Source organism: Lygodium microphyllum, chromosome 25, assembly GCF_053477565.2.
Source record: "Lygodium microphyllum isolate KBCC chromosome 25, Lygodium_microphyllum_v1.1.10, whole genome shotgun sequence".
NCBI lineage: Eukaryota > Viridiplantae > Streptophyta > Polypodiopsida > Schizaeales > Lygodiaceae > Lygodium > Lygodium microphyllum.
Genome location: NC_141159.1, coordinates 23,030,359 through 23,047,194, shown reverse-complemented (window position 1 = coordinate 23,047,194; position 16,836 = coordinate 23,030,359). Strand labels below are relative to the sequence as shown.

Here is a 16,836-nt window from a genome sequence, read left to right as displayed (position 1 = left end):
GCTAAGTATTGTGTGAATTGACCTTGTTTGTGGTAACATTGGTACCCATAATCTCCACGGCACAAGATTGAATGTCTTCATCAGTCAATCTCTTGATGTGTCCATTTTTCACTTGTTTATCCCAAATTTGCAATGGCTTGCTCCCAACACTGTACAGTATTGAAAGGAAGCCTGACTTAAACGCATTTTTGAACATTTTAAAGAGGAAAATGACCGCCACGCTCTTTACTTTTCACAAGAATCTGATTGAATTCTGGCCTGGGAGTATGAAAGCAGTACTAAACTGTAAGCCAATCCAACTCCTCGTTCAAAACCAGCAGTCTCACACAAATCTCTGGCCACAAAATTTATACAGCCTTCACAGCAGCTATAGGTCACAGCTACAGGTCCTTGAAGATGATGAAGACGATGATGAAGAAGAGGACGAAGAGGATCTCGAACTCGGCGAGGCGGACGAAAGAGAACACGAGGTCGACTGCACGGGTGAGCAGGGATGGAGGCTTGGCGGGGGTCTGTCTCCTCATCTCTCAGACTCTCTCCCTGTCTCTCTATCTCTCCTTCTTTCACGCCGCAAATGCTGTCAGCAGATCCGAAAAAAAAACAAAGTCGCTATGGTCGTTGATGGGTGGATAAGCATGAAGACGAAGGATATCAAGGCGGCCGCTTGTTGCTGCAACTAAGAGACGTCACACGAATGTAACTGCCCCTCCTCCCCTTGATATCAAGAGCCCACATAGGGTAATATAGGCACCTTTACACTCTTTGAGAATGTCAATGTGTGAGGTATTGCTACTAGTTGATGACCTCAATGACAAAAGGACAACCTTTGCTCGTCTAGTCCGACCAACTTTACCATATGCATGGTAGCCAACAAACTTTTTGTATTTCCTCGAAGGTTGCCGCAAAAATCATTGACATGATGATGTCCATTATAGACCATACGATCATCTCTTGCTTCATGCAACGTCGACCAGAAGCCAGAGTTCACTTGTGCACAACCAATTCCCTCTTGCTCAACTCTAATTATTGAGCAAAGACTTGCTATACGTGTCTCAACTAGAGAAATGTGAAAATAAGCCAAGGTAGGAATCTTATCCATTGATGTAAATGCATTGATTTTGTTTCGTTCCTGCAGTTCGATAAATAGCTCTTTAAACCATTTCTTTTGGCTTTCTTGAATCCACCCATAACCATGTATCCTCTATCCTTGGAGTAGTCCCCACTATCAAGCATGTAAAGATTTAAGACACTTCTTCTTCCATGCTCTGACCCCAATGGGCCTTGTACCTCTAAGTGGTAGTTACCAAACCCATCTATGTGAGTGACGAGTTTATTGCTTGAATTCTTCATCCCCCTACCACCCTGTACATCACGGTGTTTAATTTCTTTTGGATATACTTGTGACAAGGTGTAATCCATGGTGGTAATGTATATTATTTTTTAATAATAATAATAATAATCGTTGAAATATGAAGAGACTACCACATGTGTTGTATAAGAGTATTAGTTGATGAGGACCATAATACTTGGTAATCAATCGTAGATAGATCATGATCATCAAGTCGTTTCCAAGTAGAAATCTGCCCTACCCCTAACCACTGCATATCTTGGATTGATATTGCAAAATTTCCTTTGGCACCCTTTTGGATGTCACAAGGATAAATTCACATATGACATAGTGTATCCTTATAACCTTTAACACCAAGAGTACATCCTAGGTGGTACATCCGATCTTCCTTTTGCGAGTAAGTCCCTTTGGATCACATCATCCTTGCCAAGAGTCATCCTCTTGAATCTAACATTCAACACCTCCCCAAAGAAATCTTCATAATAATCACCAATGATCTAATGATCACCCCTTGATCATCACTACAATATTACTATCAAATTTTTATCTAAAACTCCACCTCCCTCTCGTACAAGAACTTTCCCATAGATTCATCTCCTAGCTAGGCTGCAAGGACACGGCCTCCAAAGACAGCAACAACGAACACCGCATCTGCATTGAATTCATGTAAAAATTTAGTAATAAGGTGTCAATTGTATACAGTTTTGCCAAAAATTTGTTGCAATAAATGGCATGTTTTTAGGTGTTGTCATTTCTCCCCCACTAAAATGCGAAGCGTCCTCGCGAGCACAGCTACATCACGAACATTGCTACCACGAGCACTGCTACGCAACTTTGAAAGAAAAATATACTCTCCTCCACTTAATTGCGAAGTGTCCTCGCGAGCACAGCTACATCACCTGTATAACCACACATGGACAACTAGTAGACACTGGAAAAGTAGAAAAAATACTTATTTGTGTCATATTAAAATGCAAACAATATAAATGTTTCAATGAAAAGATGTAAAAACTTGTGCAAACTAACATTCTCCCTTACTCGCTCTCCCCACTGAAATGGATAACAGAGCGTCATCCATTGCATAGAATATACCAACTAGGAAACTGTCTAGAACCGCTAAACAACAATAATCCCTCTAGGCAATAAATTGCCACACTACTATCCTCCTAAAAATATTGCTTCTGAAATAGCATCACTGATAAGGTCATTACTTAACAAAGAACCCAAACAAGGTAAACTAATACTACAACACTAAATAGGACTCCTAGGGTTTAGCTGCTAACCATCCATGTTCTACTAGAACAACCAGCCAATGGTTCGTAACTGCTAAGTGTCCAAGGCTCTTCTTTTAAGTTTATGTTTTAATGGGTTTTTTTTTAAAATGTCAAAAGAGTATATACATTGATTCTCTTTCCCAAAAGGTCCCACCCCAAAGAGATACAAGGCATCGGACACAGGGCACCCGTCAAGGAAATCCCTACAGCCTACCAGGACCTCAGAGGCGATGGTTATCTTCTTTTGGTTGTTTTTTTTTTTTCAAACCCTGCAGTCTCAGGGTGTTTTTTCTCTTTTCTTTTCTTTTTCTTCTTGCTTTCTTTCTTTAAAAGAATAAATATATAGACTCTTCCGAACTTTTAATATTTGGATTGGATTTTAAGGATTGTTTTGTTGTTGTTGTTTTTTTTTTGTTTTTTTTTTAAAGGATCAACTAAGAAGCTAAGAAGACATCACTTAATCGAACGGTCAAACATTTCAGCTCAACAACTTTGCTCGAGGAATCTAATCTAACGCATAATACTAGTCACTTTGCCTAGGCAAATGATAAGCAAAGAATACTCACCAGCTCAGCATCTTTCTTTCACGCTACTCCTAGTCAAAATTTCGTGGAGAGAACCTTGTTATTCAGCTATCCTACATATCGCTAGAAAAGCGACCAAAAGATAGGGGAAAACTCTATAGGATTCCTAATCGGACACCCATACAATGAAATTCACTATGTTATGCACACATGTCACCCCCTTTTTTTTTAAATCACTCCCTAATGCTAAGTCCCATCCCTTGTGAGTGGACTTCATATAGAGAATTGTGTATATATATCATTCATATTTGTTTAAAATATTTATTTATAATTCCTCTGTAATTTACTTAAGTGTTTTTTTTTTCCTTTTTTTCTTCTTCTTCGACATCTCTAATTTCATTCCATCAATTTTTTATTCATGTATTTTTCAAAATGAATATGAAATAAAAAGTTTAGGTATGAAACAACCTTGTATGTTCGTGGATATTGCAACTCCAAGAATCAGCGACAAAAGCATACAACAGTGTGTAACGCAAAATCATAGTCAAATCTGCACATGAAACATACACTAGCCAATACAATATTAAAGGGTTAGATAAATAATAAAACTTTTCCCTGTACAAAAGAATTGTCAAATACTCATGTCACAATTTCGATCAACTAGACTGTCGTAACGCTCCCACTGCTTGGTTGTTTAAGAAGCAGTATATTTCTCCACTTGATAACCATTCTTGCATATAGAACTGTCCTTCTTACTAACTTAAATATCCCAAACTCCAGCACTGAAAGGAATATCCTGACCGTGCGTGCAACTAACTACCTAACTACGTGGAAAATAAAACTAAAGTGCATGAAAACCTACAGGATATCAATAACTCAAAGCATTGTATGTTTTTTTCTTTTTAAAATGATATATATTTTTGTTTGTTTGTTTGGTTTTTTTCTCAAAATGTAGAATAAAAGAAAAACATAAAAGACTAAGAAAACAAAATATCTAGACTAAAATCTTCAAAGTCTCTGAGATCTTCTAGTGAAAACAATAATCCTAATCCGAAATCATCAACTCCATCTAAGTCAAACCTATTAACTAAACTATCATCTATAGGATGCTCAAGAATAGCCTCTAGCGTAGACATATCAGAAGTCACAGATCCGCTATCAGGTGCATCGCTAAGAACCTCCATCACATCATGGAGCGAAGCCGAAGCTGCATCGTCATAGTAGGGCATAGGGGCCACTGGTAAAGCATCTAAGGAATGCCCCTCGGTCGCATCCATGTACCAACAAATATAATCCTAACATGGGCAGGGAACACTAGTCTGTAAATCATGGTAAGATGGAGTAAGGCGGTAGACAGTGGAACGATATCTCGCAAATTCTGCTTGCTCTCGGCCTACCCTAGACTGACCAGCGCCGCGCTCAGGAGAAAAAACACTATTATAATCATGACGCTGGTAGGTATAACCAATCATTTCCTGCATGGCAGTGGTACCATAGCGTCGAAAGTATGTGCGACACTGCCAACACAAGAGCTGAGCACACACAAATAAATGCCGCTGACAGGACCTACAACCAAAAGGTGGATGATACTGTAAACAAAAAATAATCACAAAAGAAGAACCACAACAGGCCTCCCCTCTCAGTGCATATAAAAACCTGTCATGCGTCTGAAAACGCGGAATATCGTAAGGTCCAGCATGAACAGGATCAGTACTATCGGCATCAATACGAGGGTAAAGCGCATCCATCCACAAAAAGGCCATACCTGCATCCCATTTAAAAAACCCCCCAAGAAAGAAAAGACATTCAAGGGTGGATTAGACAAAATATTATTGTAACTACTAACCTAACTATACCTAGCTAGCCTAAGTCACAAAATGTTTAAGGCGCAGGCCATTAACCCTAAATATCTCATTTTCAGCATTAATATCCTGCACATCAAGAGAACCATTATCATAAACATTAATCACCTTAAAAGGTCCCAACCAACGAATTTTAAGCTTCCCAGGAAATTTATAATAACGACTGTCATAAAGTAAAACTAAATCGCCTTCTTTAAACTCCCGTATTTTAATATTCTGGTCGTGCCATGCTTTACGACGTTTTTGCATTGCTTCTAGACTTTGTAGAGCTAATAATCTTTCCTCATCCAACTTTACCAATTGTAAAATCCGTTGTTTCAAAGATTCAACCTCACCTAGTCGTAATGATAGAGCTACTCGTAAAGTGGGCAACTCTTGCTCAATAGGGAATATAGCATTAGTGCCATAAACTAAATTGAAGGGTGTATTTTGCACTGTCACCTTATAAGTAGTTCTATAGGCCCATAACGCTTCATATAAACGTTCATCCCAATCTCGCCTGTGGGAAGCAACCGTTTTAGTTAAAATCCCACATATAATGCGATTGGTTACTTCAACCTGACCGTTAGCTCTGGGATAATAAGGTGTTGATTTGCGATGTTTAATTTTATAGATTTCCATTAACTCGCTAATAAGACCATTCAAGAAATGGGAACCTCGGTCACTTACTAATTCCAGTGGGCAACCAAAACGCGTAATAATATTCTCATACATAAACTTAGCCACATCAATGGCTTTATCCGTTTAAGGCGCTTTCGCTTCCACCCACTTTGTAATATAGTCAGTACAGACTAAGATATAACGATTCGATCGATATCTAGTAGGCGGATCAATTGGGCCTACAAAATCAATTCCCCATTTCTCAAAAGGTGCTAATGCTAATATAGGTGTCAAAGGCGTAGCAAAACTCTTAGAAGGACGACCAGTCCTTTGACATACATCGCATTTGCGACAATAATAATAAGTATCTTTAAATAGAGTAGGCCACCAATAACCAGCTAATAGAACTTTTCTTGCAGTCAATTCACCGGCAAAATGGCCACCACACGGCTCATCATGCAATGCCTTAAGAACCACTGGGACTTCATCTTCCCTTACACAATGTCGATAGATACCTTCGCGTGGAAAAAATTTATAAAGGTAACCCCCTAATAATCCATAGGAGCGTGATTGCATTAATATCTGACGTTTCCTGCGCTTATCGGCACCAGGTGGATATCGAGCAGTACTAAGAAAATTCGCAATATCAGCATACCATGGAACTTGTGTCTCCACAGTAAAAAGTGATGCATCCGGCAAATCATCTTCCACACCTTCCTCCTTGTCTGATGTTAATAATCGTGATAGATGATCTACTAGAACATGAGCTCTACCAGGACGAGTAACTATTTGAAAATCAAACTCTTGGAATAACAACATCCAACGAATCACACGTCCTGAAAGTTCTGCTTTATTAAGCAAATACTTTAACGCCTCATGATCAACATATATAGTAAACTTATTCCCTAATAAATAATGACGAAATTTCTCCACCGCAAATACCATTGATAGGCATTCTTTCTCAGTGGTGGTATAATTCCTTTCTGCACCACTTAAATTTCGACTCGCATAATAAATTGGATGATCCACCTTATTATCATCTGCTTGGCACAAAACAGCTCCTACAGCATACATAGATGCATCAGCATGAATATGGAATTCTTTTGTCCAATCTGGGGGTGCGAGTATTGGTCCTTCAATTAACTTATGTTTAAGAAATTCAAATGCTTTCTGGCAAACCTTATCCCAAATAAAAGGAGTATCCTTTCGTAGTAGATTTGTCAAAGGTGATGCCACCTTTGCAAAATCGGAAATAAATCTCCGATAATAATTTAGATGTCCTAAAAATCCACGCAATTGCTTAAGATTTGTTGGAGGAGGAAGTGCAGAAATCTTAATAATTTTAGCTGGATCCATTGCAATACCTTCTTTAGAAACGATATGCCCCAATAAGGTTCCTTTTGGTACTCCAAAAACACATTTATCAGGATTCAAAGATATACCTACTTCATCACTACGTTCAAATACTTGCGTTAGTAACTCAGGCATTTCTTTTGCCGTACCATAGACACAAAAGTCATCTAAGAAAACTTCCATCCATTGACGTAGAAAATCTTGATAAGCTGCAATCATAACTCTCTGAAATGTTGCGGGTGCATTGCACAAACCAAAAGGCATTACTCTATAAGCAAATGTACCCCATTCAGTAGTAAATGTAGTTTTGGATTGATCTTCAGGATGAATTAGTACTTGGTTGTAACCGCTAAATCCATCCATAAAAGAATACAGCTCATGACCAGCAACCTTATCAAGTACCTGATCAGTAAATGGCAAAGGAAAATGATCTTTACGTGTTTTGCTATTCAGCTTTCTATAATCGACACAAATGCGAATCTTCTTACTATTCTTCTTAGGTACTACCACAATAGGAGATACCCATTCACTGTATGCAACAGGATAAATGAATCCAGCATCTAAAAGCTTAGTAATTTCAGCTTTCACTAACTCTGCATACACAGGGTTTGTTCGTCGTTGACGTTGACATACAGGTTTTGTGCCTGGTTCTAGATCAATAAAATGCTGACATAATTCAGCTTTGATACCCTTAAGGTCCCTATATGACCAAGCAAAAGCGTCAACATGCAATCGTAAGACTTCTTCGAATCTTTCACGATGTGGCGATTCCAATTGGTCTCCTAAATTTAAATATTTTCCTTCTGCCATTTTAAGCTTAACTACTTCAACTTCAGGCTCTTCAATAAATAGAGAGTCTATTCTTCGTGGCTTAATTGTGGGCACATCTTTGGATATCTGCATCAATACATTTTCAAGCAGGTTATTCTTAGTACTTGATTCTGGTGCTTCTTCTCCCACATTCACAGAATTTACTAAGGGTAAAGCCCTATAAGGAATAATAGCCAGGTTATCTCGCGTAGCACCATCAACTTCTACTCCATAGACATTTACTAACTCAGGAAAGGATTTTTCAGTATATCTCTTCCCATATTTATCTAAATCGCCATTATTGACATTTACATTTTTACGAGATTTCATGGTAAATGAGGTTCTTACAGAGTCAATTACGCTAGGTATCTGCTCTGAAGTACATGGATATTGAGCATGTAACCTACGGCGATATCGACGTAAAATTTCGTTATTCTTTTCTAAACATTCCTGATCATCTAAACTCCAAAACCATTGATTATCTTTAAGCTTGAGAATTAATGAATGTAGATTCTCATCCTCCTCGCCCTGAATTCGACAGCCCAAATAATGTATAACTTGTTTCAGTTCCACAAAATTCCTAGGTACTGCAGGTTCAAACCATCTAAGTTGTGGCTCTTGCCCATCCCCATAAATAGTAAAATCCATTACTCTTTCTTTTGGATGAGGCAACACCATCACTTGCATATTGTGCAATTTAACCTTAGTAGGTTCAGATTGGACTTGTTGATAACCAATTATCGGTCCCCTAGAACAGCGATAAATCTTCTGCGCAGTTCCGGTCGAACGCCTAAAAGAATGACACAACCAGGGAACATTTGTAGGGTTTTTCTCTTGAGTCTCTGGTTCAAAAGTATTATTAGATTTATTTTTTCCCAAAAACCTATCAGTGTTTTCATGTTCTTCCCAATAATTTGTATCCATAGATAACGCTTGGTCCTTCTGTAACACACCCCTACTGAATTTAGATTTCTCTTCTTCTAAATAAAATTCTAAAAGCGAGATTTCATCTAGATATCGCCTTTCTCTAAACTGAAACTCTGCCTTTTCCTTTTGCAACTCAGTAATCTTCTTCATTGCTTCATTTACAGCAGTCAACGCTGCCTCACGCTCTACTTCCAATGCCTCTTCCAATTCTCTAATAATCCTAGCGTAATTATCATGATGTTCACGAGAAGTCTGTGAAAGCCTGTTAAAAGCCGAAGCTGAATCATCCTCATCCTCACGAGATAGTGGTCTTTGTAAGGGTTTGCACCTATGCCTACTTCTCCTTTCTCTTTCTTTCGCTTCTAGCTGATAGTAATAAATCCTTTTAGCTCTATCTGGCAATTGTCCAAATCCAAAGGGTAAAGCATTTTCCCCATAAGGAAGAGCTTCTAAAATCCTACTCTCCAGCATACTATTATGATTATCAGTAACATCATCTTCTCCCATACCTTCTGAAGAGGTTATTGAAATGTCAGCCACATCAGATATCATTAACTCAGGCATTTCTTCCTCCTCTAATTCATCCATAGAAATCACTTCCGACCTGTTGTAAGCAGAAAATACATCTTCTTGATCATTTCCTTCTTGATTTGTAGATAATTGAAAACATGTTTCAAGCGAATCATCAAGATACTCTGCTTCCTCTGCTGAAAGCATTAAGCAGTCGAGGGTTGTATCTTCGGATGTGGATAACCACTGAGTAATATCGCTATCCGAATCATTGTCAGATGAAAACGCTACAACATATTCACCAATACCCATCTGTTCTACCTTGTGAGGCTGATGTACTATATTGACCTCCACTTTCTCTGCTCCTGCTGGGTGTGGTGTTTTAAATAACCAGGCATAAGGCCCTTCATGATCAGTCCCCTCCATTTCTGAATCATAAAACTCACTGTTGGATCTCTCATCCATTTCACTAACTACTTCATCTCCTGAATCTTTCAAAAATCCTTTTGAAATAACTTGTATCTTAACCCTATCATCTCTAGGACCAATCACAATTGAACCTTTATACCAGTCCTGAATGCATCTTGCTTGGTATAACCAAGGTCTTCCCAACAGGACAGAATACGATGAAATATTTGTTTGCGAACGAACGATCAAATAGTTCACATGAAATTCTAATCCGGCTACTACTGATTTCACATTTCGCAGTAACCCCAAAGGAGTAACTTTCCTTTGATCAGCCACACGTAAAACAATATGAGTAGGTTCTAGATCCTTCAACCCTAATTCTTGCATAGCTTGTTCTGTCATCAAATTAACTGCTGAACCGCCATCCAACTGCACTTCATGTAGCAAGTGGCCATTAATAGTAGTATCGATAACTGGAGCTCCTGGGTCCACAAATAAATCTACTATTTTTACATCCTTAGTTGTTTTTCCTTTGGAAGAATTTTCACGGACTTTAGAAACGTTTATCTCACTCCTCTTCCTTCGACACCGAACTAATTTATGGTAAAGTTGTTTTCGACAAACAGGCGCTATTTCTAACAATTGCCGAAGGTTAATAGTCAATGATATTTCTTCTAATGCAGCCCAAAGATCATAGGTCTTATTTACGGATTCTACATAATCTTTACTCCTTTCCTTAGGAGGAACCAATCTTTCGGGAAAAGGAGCTACTCCCACTTGAATCTTAGGATTTGCTAAGGGCACAGGTAATAATGGATGGTCAGAGGAATGCTGCGGAGAATCCGATTCGGGTAGTTCTATATTAGGATCTATGTCCTTAGACTTATCCTTCACTGCTTCGTTTAATTGTGAACTCTCTTCCTCTAAACCTTGCTCCTTCTGTTGTTGCTTTTGTGCTCGAGTAATAACACCAATCATAGGGTCAGCTCTAAAAGTCACCTTGCGAGGTATAAATTTTGACTTAACTCCAATATCTTTCCTTATTGTGTCTACTTCAACTAAATTTGCAGCAGACGTTGAAGGTTCGTTAGAGGTTTGTTTCCCTTTGTCAGACATTTTATTATCCTCTCGCTTAGGACAATTCTCTTCATAGTGTCCTTCACCACTGCACCTCCTACAAAGAGGAGTATAGTCTTGATTTTTACGCGCATTTGGACAATATGTGGCTATGTGACCTTCTTGTTGGCATCGATAACAAATTACTGGTCCCCTAGGTCTTTGTTGACCACCTTGTCCCATTGGATTACGAAAATTTCCATTATTTCTTCTAAAAGGAGAATTTCTCCCTCGATTGCCATCACTGTTGTAATTGTTTCGAGGCACTGGGGGTCTACCCTGGGTGGGCAATCCTCGTGGCCTAAAAGGTTGATTGGGTGGTCCAATCTCATAAGTCCTATTATTACGATCCATGTAATTGTAATTCGTTTGCATTGAACGAGCTTGTTGTTGCTCTTGACCTAATTTATGCCAACAATTTGTATCTAAATGACCAGTCTTATGGCAAAAAGAGCAAAACGGTGGATGATCGGGCATTAACCTTGAAGGCGTCGGACACTCTGTAGCCACATGGCCGTAACCATGACACTTACCACACCAGATATTAGATCGAGGTGGGTTTGAAGTCGAATTTCCCGACGATTGTTGAGCACTAGATCCTTGTGTCGTTATCGAATAAATTTCCTTCAAAGGCGCTTGTACTGCAGTCATAATTTCCTCCTTTAATTTTCCTAGAGATTTCGCAATAATATCTGCTACTTTTGCTTCATCCAAAGGAGATTGAGATTGCGGCATAGAAGGCATTCCTGTCTGCATCATATAGGCTGGAATTGAAGTGTACGGATTTAGAGGTATACTCGACATGTTTGAGCTTGCGGTTACCGAGGGATTTAAAGGAACGGTCACATAAGACACGTTCTTAGGTACCCCACCTAAAGTGCTTGGGTATTCTGTCTGAGATTCTTTGAATAGATCTCTCCGTCGTTGTTGACTAAGCTGCACTTCTTCCCACCATCTAGCACGTGTTTTAGCATCTGCCAACGTAGCTGGTCATTGTAAACTAACATGCTGATGAACTTCAGGATTAAGTCCATCAATAAACTTACGTTTTTGCGTGGGATCGTCAGGAGCAGGATTCATCTTACGAATGATTGTCTCCATGCGCTCAATATAATGTTCAACACTTTCAGTTGCTCCTTGGGACAGATAATCCAATTGAAGAGCCAATCTATCTTGAAAACCTTGTCGTCTAAATTTTTCTAGAAAAGCTCTTGATAAGGCATAATAGGTCCCTTTATGTTGAGCATCTAAATTCCCATACCATTTCGCTGCTTCATCTTTTAATGTTGCAGGGAAGATATGAAGCTTTTGGTCGTCATCTATTATCTCATTGGCGATGCAAGTCACCTCAAATCTTTGCGAATGGGCATCGGGATCTTCGTCCCATAGCCCCCCGAATTGCGTGAAATCAGCTAATCTGACTGGGTTGCGAGCCATTGTTTCTCTAAATAGTAGCCCTAACCCTAAATCGTTGATAGTATCAAACCACGGAGGTTCCTGAGGTTCCTTAAATAATTGACGCAATCCGAAATTTGACTCTAAATCCCAGTCAAAGAGCAGTTCAATACTCCTGACCATAGCATTAGCTTCACTCTCCCTAGTTTCACTATTTTTCCTACCTCTTTCCCCAGTGACACTGCTAGTACTGGAGACAACTTGATCCCATTGATATGAAGCTGCTTCACTTTCTTTCGATGGTGTTCTATCAGTTGATAAGCTAGGCTGAAGAGGTTCTACCGTTGAGTCAGACACAGCGTCTACTCCCAAATTCAGCAATGCGTTGACCCTCTCTAGCCTTTCTAATAGCCAAGCCTCTTGTCGCACTGCTCGTTCTCTAACTCGCTGATCCCTAGCTTCGTTTTGCTGCTTCCATCTCTCTTCTGAATTCATCCACGAGTACAAAACTAGCTGTTACTGTCATACTCCAAAATTACGCTCGTTCTATTTGAAGCTATAAAATTAGGTTGTCGCTTGTATGCACACTTAGAAGGTTCAAAATAGTCGGCAGCTCTGGGTCTATCTCCCCAAAAGGTAACTTTTCTTCTTGCTCGGGGATTAAACCTAGAATTTTAGCAACCTCTCTCACGTCTTTCGTGTCGAAAGAAATTTTTAAACCTCTGGATACACGTATCCAAGGCAACACATCATCCCACACTACTCTTCTAAACGTCCGATAAGCTATGCGGTGATACCAATCAAAGTGGTACGATACACTGATTGTATTTATCTCTACCGCGTCTATTAACCCAAAGTGTGTCGCTAGTAGAACTATGGTTTGCGCACAGTCGTTATAACCCCAGCTCCAAGAGGATAATTGTTCAACGTCCATAGTTAATTGTGGCCCAAAATATGTGCCTCCCTCTACTAACTCTGTATCTCTCGCCCAGTCTAGCACTTTTCTTTGGCACTCCTGGGGCAAATTAGGAAAATAGTCCCTTAGAAAAGAGACTGCGTATTCACTCATAAATAACACTTAGGATCTAAAATACCCTCGGAAGATTTATCACTCGTTCGAGCGCACTTGGCTCCCAGCAGATGCACCAAAAATGACTGGCAAAAGACCAAGCCACTTTTACCCAGGTTAACAAGCCAACTCCTAAGAGTTGTTGCACTAAACAAGTGATTATTTGCACTAATTGTTTTAATTCGACTTAACCTTCCCTAAAATCTACAACGTTGTTTGTAGTAGTCCAACTGCAAAGATTCTAAACTTCAGTAAATTATACTGGGCACTAAATTGCTAAACCTAAGATAACTATGGTTTCTCCCCATCTCTCAGAGGCAGCTCCTCATAATGTTCTCCTGCCATGCTAGTGGCGGTTTATCCAAGAAATGTTTTTAATGTTTGACTTTGGAAAGGTTGTTTTAGGGATATAGATCTCCTAGATCTATTTGTATATCTCCGTTTAAAATTCCTTTTTATGTTTTTCTCCACCTGATTAAAATTAATTCTTTTTATTTGTTTAATTTTAAACAATCATTCAAATCAAATTTTCTGACATACCATAAACCCCTAAATTTTAATCTCCCTTGGTAGACGTTTCCCACTCCGTATATAAATTTCGTCGTTGCTTTTAATTTTTAAATAAATTTTTCGTTCTGCGAAAATCACGTCCTTTCTTTTCCTCTTCTACAACCAGTATCAGCATGATAAAACAAATTCTTTCCACACTCTTATGGTTCACATACAACGTTCATTTTAAATCCCGTATATACCCTTAGTTTTCTTTAAATTATCCTAGTGGCCCTCCACTCCATATATTTAAGAAGTTGATTGTAAAACGAATAACATATAAAAATTTAATATAGATGCTGAGGCTTTTTTCCCCCATGCCATCCGATCATTAAATTATTTGATTTTATTTTGGTTTTAATTTAAACTAAATTTTATAACTGCAACCTAACATTATTAATCATTATAAAGTGTTGCCAAACTTTTTATTTGTAACTTCCCATGTTTCATAAATGTCCACACCGTGTATAATCTCTCCTTTCAAAACCAAAACACCATATCTTTATACGAGCATTTCCTAAGTAAAATATTATTAAATCATTATTTCTTTTCTTTAGCCCTTACAACAAAAATGCACTAACAAATTAAATATTTTGTTTTCAATATTTCACTAAGAATCCATAGTTTATATCAATAAATAACACATTTTACGTAAAGGAAAACTATGCTTTTTCCCTAAATATAACTCTTTTCTAATTTTTAAATATAACAAAACATCTTTAAAAATCTTGATAGAAAATAAGTAAATTTCTTGACTCATAAGCTTTATAGGAAAAATATTAGAACTTATAAATTTTCAGTCATTAATTTTATCAAAAATAAAATTTATGATAATTTTGAGTCATTTTTTAGTGTTTTCGACTGTTTTTTATTTTTAATAAATAAAAACCAGTTCAGATAAATGCAAACAACCATGTAGCATGAGAAAACAGGTTTAACGATATATTTTAAAAATATTAAACTAAAGAAATTATCATGCCATATCATTTATTTTAGATAAACTAGTTAGACACTTACTTGGAAAACCCGCGAGTCATCGTCACGTCCTTGGAGACCGTGTCCCCCTACAATCCAGCCAATGTTTGTCTTCTATCCATTCGATTCAAATGGAAGCTCATCATTTTTTTTTTTGGCTTCCCCACAATTACCCCATATGCTATTCCTGCCTATGACTCCCACACTTATTCTTCAAACTCCATGTTACATAGAAAACAAGAAGGATCTCCCATCCGCCTTTGATCCACAAAAAGAACAACCCCTACAACATGGTAAAAATGACTTTGCCACCTTAAAGCTTTGTGCAAGAAAGGCCCCATACAATGATTTTACATTGCAGCATACCCTCACTTAAGATTTGGTCGATGAAGATCTCCTCCCATGGCCACTTTGTCTTAGACATGAGCTTGATTGTAGCTTAGACTTAACTATTATCATATTTTTTTGTGGGAAAGAGAAGAGGCTAAGTATTGTGTGAATTGACCTTGTTTGTGGTAACATTGGTACCCATAATCTCCACGGCACAAGATTGAATGTCTTCATCAGTCAATCTCTTGATGTGTCCATTTTTCACTTGTTTATCCCAAATTCGCAATGGCTTGCTCCCAACACTGTACAGTATTGAAAGGAAGCCTGACTAAAACGCATTTTTGAACATTTTAAAGAGGAAAATGACCGCCACGCTCTTTACTTTTCACAAGAATCTGATTGAATTCTGGCCTGGGAGTATGAAAGCAGTACTAAACTGTAAGCCAATCCAACTCCTCGTTCAAAACCAGCAGTCTCACACAAATCTCTGGCCACAAAATTTATACAGCCTTCACAGCAGCTATAGGTCACAGCTACATGTCCTTGAAGATGATGAAGACGATGATGAAGAAGAGGACGAAGAGGATCTCGAACTCGGCGAGGCGGACGAAAGAGAACACGAGGTCGACTGCGCGGGTGAGCAGGGATGGAGGCTTGGCGGGGGTCTGTCTCCTCATCTCTCAGACTCTCTCCCTGTCTCTCTATCTCTCCTTCTTTCACGCCGCAAATGCTGTCAGCAGATCCGAAAAAAAAACAAAGTCGCTATGGTCGTTGATGGGTGGATAAGCATGAAGATGAAGGATATCAAGGCGGCCGCTTGTTGCTGCAACTAAGAGACGTCAGACGAATGTAATTGCCCCTCCTCCCCTTGATATCAAGAGCCCACATAGGGTAATATAGGCACCTTTACACTCTTTGAGAATGTCAATGTGTGAGGTATTGCTACTAGTTGATGACCTCAATGACAAAAGGACAACCTTTGCTCGTCTAGTCCGACCAACTTTACCATATGCATGGTAGCCAACAAACTTTTTGTATTTCCTCGAAGGTTGCCGCAAAAATCATTGACATGATGATGTCCATTATAGACCATACGATCATCTCTTGCTTCATGCAACGTCGACCAGAAGCCAGAGTTCACTTGTGCACAACCAATTCCCTCTTGCTCAACTCTAATTATTGAGCAAAGACTTGCTATACGTGTCTCAACTAGAGAAATGTGAAAATAAGCCAAGGCAGGAATCTTATCCATTGATGTAAATGCATTGATTTTGTTTCGTTCTTGCAGTTCGATAAATAGCTCTTTAAACCATTTCTTTTGGCTTTCTTGAATCCACCCATAACCATGTATCCTCTATCCTTGGAGTAGTCCCCACTATCAAGCATGTAAAGATTTAAGACACTTCTTCTTCCATGCTCTGACCCCAATGGGCCTTGTACCTCTAAGTGGTAGTTACCAAACCCATCTATGTGAGTGACGAGTTTATTGCTTGAATTCTTCATCCCCCTACCACCCTGTACATCATGGTGTTTAATTTCTTTTGGATATACTTGTGACAAGGTGTAATCCATGGTGGTAATGTATATTATTATTTTTAAATAATAATAATAATCGTTGAAATATGAAGAGACTACCACATGTGTTGTATAAGAGTATTAGTTGATGAGGACCATAATACTTGGTAATCAATCGTAGATAGATCATGATCATCAAGTCGTTTCCAAGTAGAAATCTGCCCTACCCCTAACCACTGCATATCTTGGATTGATATTGCAAAATTTCCTT

The 16,836-nt window shown here is 38.6% G+C and overlaps 1 pseudogene; it reads right to left on the bottom strand.

Moving 5' to 3' along the window:
• Positions 1-1,478: 1,478 nt before the first annotated feature.
• On the bottom strand, positions 1,479-16,622 carry LOC148013975 (putative inactive purple acid phosphatase 29; annotated as a pseudogene).
• Between the last annotated feature and the right edge of the window lie 214 nt (positions 16,623-16,836).